The 4048-nt window shown below is 40.3% G+C and overlaps 1 pseudogene; it reads right to left on the reverse strand.

Moving 5' to 3' along the window:
- Positions 1–223: 223 nt before the first annotated feature.
- LOC143398196 (synphilin-1 pseudogene) lies at positions 224–1637 on the reverse strand (annotated as a pseudogene).
- Between the last annotated feature and the right edge of the window lie 2411 nt (positions 1638–4048).

A 4048-nucleotide genomic window follows, 5' to 3' on the forward strand; every position in this document is an offset into this window, starting at 1 on the left:
GATACCTGAAGACATTTAAACTTTGGATCTGATCCATTATCTATTTTATTATCTGAAATACTCCGGAGTGCTATCATCCCTGAAAACACACCTTTTCCTCATTTGTCTTGCTCATTATTCTCACGTTAGGAAAAAGTGACACAGTGTCTGATAGAGCCAGGTATGGTGAAGAATTTAAATTGCAGTCACCATGAATTACATAAGTCCTTAGCACTGCAATGGATCATTTTCCTCTCTTTTGTCTGATTTGAAGCTTAACCTTATTGGACAACAAATTGGAATACATCTCAAAGCAGCTAGTGATGGAAATGGGTAATCTCTGACATGTGATGCGTTCATTGATGTTTGCTTGATAAATCACTCTCCTCTCCCTCCCGTCTAATACTTTAGCTTCAAGGAATTTGAAAACCCAGAAAACTGACTTTAGCTGAGGAGAGCCAAGCCACCAACCAGTCACCTTGATGGCCAGGCCTGCTGGTGTCAATTTCTCCGTATTCCGCTCATTGAGGCAATCTTCCCCCATCAAAGAAGTGAGGTGCTGGAGACATTCTGCGTGTCCCTGCGATGCAGCAATGTGTAACAGGTTGTTTCCATTTTCATTATGAATTTTGTCTAGATTGTCCGCAGCTAGATGTGGCAGGAGAGATATTTGTCCTTCTTTCACGATGTTCAAGATGCTTTTTACTTTTTTCAGATACTCACTCCTTTCTTCTGGGCCTTGGGAGCTGGTCCAGCTCATGCCCTTGACCGGCTCTTCCAGTTTGGATTCTGTGGCTGCAGATTGCAGGTTGAAGCCCTGGAGCTGACAGTCCGGCATTGTCTTCTCAATCTTTCGGCTATGTAGGTCACTAAAGGCCTTGTTTAAGAAGTCTTTATTCTGGCTTTCTGGCTCATATGCAGAGCCACATGTAACCAGAGGAGGTGAGCTCTCAGACTCTTCAGTGGAGAGCTTGTGCTGGTCTCGGAGGACAGTTGATGCTTTTCTCAAGTGAGGGCTTTTCACAGGAGAAAGAACACAGAGTGGGGTCATACTGGATGGTGAGTTCTCAGTGCTTCCTGTAGAGGAGGCTTTGCCAGAAAGGCCATTGATGGTTGTGCATAAACCCAAAATTCTTTTTTCTGAAGTCACCTTGGTGAAAGAGGCAAGCTGTTGACTGGATTTAATGTAAGCTCATCCAGAATCTCATCCATGTCGAGGTCGTAATGTTCCAGTTCGCCCAGTGCAGTGCTGGACTCGGAGCTCTTACTGGGCAAGCCTCCCACTCCATCTTCAGGGCGGGGGGCCCTGGTCAGACTCACCCACTTTGGGGTACTCCACTTATGGTTCTTTTGGTCATCACTTTCATTGTTTTCTAGAGTCTCTGGCTGATGTTTGAGTGGGGAAACTCGCTTCACTGGACGGAATTTACTGTATACCTCAGCAATTCCTGTGGGCTTTTGTGTGTTTGTAATAAGAGTTGAGACTCCACAATTCCAGCTAGAGCTAGAAACTGATCTGTCTTCATTTTGCGAGTCACATCTTCGGCACAGCTCTGGGATGGTCTTGAGTGATGTGACTGAATAAGATATGTCATCACTAAAGTCAATTTCATCCAAATCAAGATATTCAGGGGCTTCCATTATTCTTCTTTGCACATTTTGAGTAAGATCAAATACTTATGATTTCACATATTATCCTTTCTTCTTATTGTCCCCAACTGAATCCATTCCCGTGATCCATGCGTCAACCGCTGTCACCTCATTGGTCCCCAAACCATTCCTGGGTTCCAGCATAAACCGGGAGGGGGAGAACGGAAGGTGGGCTTGCTCCTGGGAAACTGTTGTGTCTGAGAAGCGTTTTGGCCTTGATTTTATTTTTTAAATACATGACAGCGGAATGCATTACAATTCTTATTATACATATACAGCACAATTTTTCATATCTCTGTTTGTATATAAAAGTATGTTGACACCCAATTCAAGTCTTCATACATGTACTTGGATAATGATGTCCATCACATTCTACCATCATTGCTAACGCCCCCTCCCTTCCCCTCTCACCCCTCTGCCCTAACTAGGGTTCATCTTGAATAGGATGTTAAAAAATTTGACAAATTTTGAGTTATTGTAACAAAATGTTTCAAAGATAAATTAGATATGATTAAAAACTATATGTGCATACTTTTTCAAAGATATTATATGTGTTCATCTAAAGTCTTTGTTCTTTAAATGAAAAAAAAATAGTTTGCACATACATGCTGTTGGAATCCTCTTATGTACTATTATTGGGACTGGTAGGTGGTATTAAACACAAGTCAAAGTGGAGATTATTAAGAGTATATGAATGTACCATACACACTATAACTTAAAACTCACAAAATATAGTTATATTCTAATCTTTTCATGTAGGGGCCGAAGCAGTTTTTAAAGTAGTGGCCAACTGTGAGGTTTAGAGTTACCTTTCTTGCATAAAGCATGGGCATATTAAACAATTTGATTGGAGAGCCTCGCTAAATTGCTGAGGCTGGCTTTGAACTTACAATCCTCCTGTCTTAGCCTCCCCAACTACTAGGATTTATAGGTGTGCACCACCACCAGTGCTAACATCACATTTTTATGGCACTTATCACAACTCAGAAAACATCATTGGTACATTTTTTTTTTTTTTTTTTTTTGGTACCGGGGATTGAACTCAGGGCACTTGATCACTGAGCCACATCCCCAGCCCTATTTTGTATTTTATTTAGTGACAGGGTCTCTCTGAGTTGCTTAGCATCTTGTTGTTGAGGCTGGCTTTGAATTTGCAATCCTCCTGCCTCAGCCTCCCCAGCTGCTGGGATTACAGGCATGTGCCACTGTGCCCAGCTCGTCATTGGTAAATTTACCATGATCTTCTGTTTCAGGATTCCATCTAGGTTACCACATTGCAATCTGTCATCATGTCTCACTTCCATCCTGTTTTGTAATAGTTTCTCAAACCTTCCTGTTTGTCATGATCTTGACAATTTTGAAGAGTATTCTGTAGAATCTCCCAATGTAGGTTTATGTGGTGATTTTCTCATGGTTAGACTTAGGTTATGGGAGTGGGGGAAAGACTATCACAGAGGAGAGTGGTCTTCTCATCACATCATATCAGGGGCTCATACTATCAACACGATTTACTGATAATGATGTTAACAATTACATGCCAATGTAGTATTTGACAGGTTTCTCCACTTATTTTTTCCTCTTCCCATATTCTATTCTTCAGAAACAAGTTATTATGTATATCCACATTCAAGGAGGAAGGTGTGGAGGATGTATCTATGTGAACTATTTTGAATTCTTCCAAGAAGTGTTGTCTTTTCTCTCCATTTATTCAATGATTTATGTCACTGTGAACTCATGGATATCTATATTATGGAGTTTTCCAAAACTAGTTTGCTGCTCAAGTTTTTCCAGTTTTGGCCTTTTTTGAGCTCTTTCAGGTTGGCTCCAATATCCCCTTGACATATGCCTCTTATTCTTTTGTTTACTGAGCATTTCTTTACTTTCTGGCACTACAAGGAGCTCTAGACTCATCTTATATTTTCCCTGTCCAACTTTAGGATCAGCAGTTTCTCCAAGGAGCCCTGGTTTCCTTTATTGGAGAATAGAGTGAGTGCTTGATATGTTCACTGCTATTGTGGTCACTGCTTCTAGGTTCTATAAGGCAGGCAGAGAGAGAAAAATGTTATGTCTCCCAATCTATGTACTTAAAATTATTTCTACACTATCCTTCTGAATCTGTATTTATGAATCTATGAGTTCTTATTGATGTCTCCAACAAATTCAGTACCATATGGCTCATTTTAACCTTTTATACTTAATTATTTGAAACTTCCGTCTTCAAGAATGAGAAACCTGGCTCTCCCATATATAAGTCTAATTTTAAGGACTTTCTACCTTTTTCCCTACTCCACTCTATGTTATAAATTTATTGTCTGTAAATTGTTCCTCTCATCAAAAGGACTATATGATCAAGAGAAATGACAACATAATAAAACCCCCTCAAGTCTTTCAAGTTCTTATCAAGCACTGAAGAAGTGAC

Source organism: Callospermophilus lateralis, chromosome 4 (assembly GCF_048772815.1).
Source record: "Callospermophilus lateralis isolate mCalLat2 chromosome 4, mCalLat2.hap1, whole genome shotgun sequence".
In the NCBI taxonomy this organism is placed as follows: Eukaryota; Metazoa; Chordata; class Mammalia; order Rodentia; family Sciuridae; genus Callospermophilus; species Callospermophilus lateralis.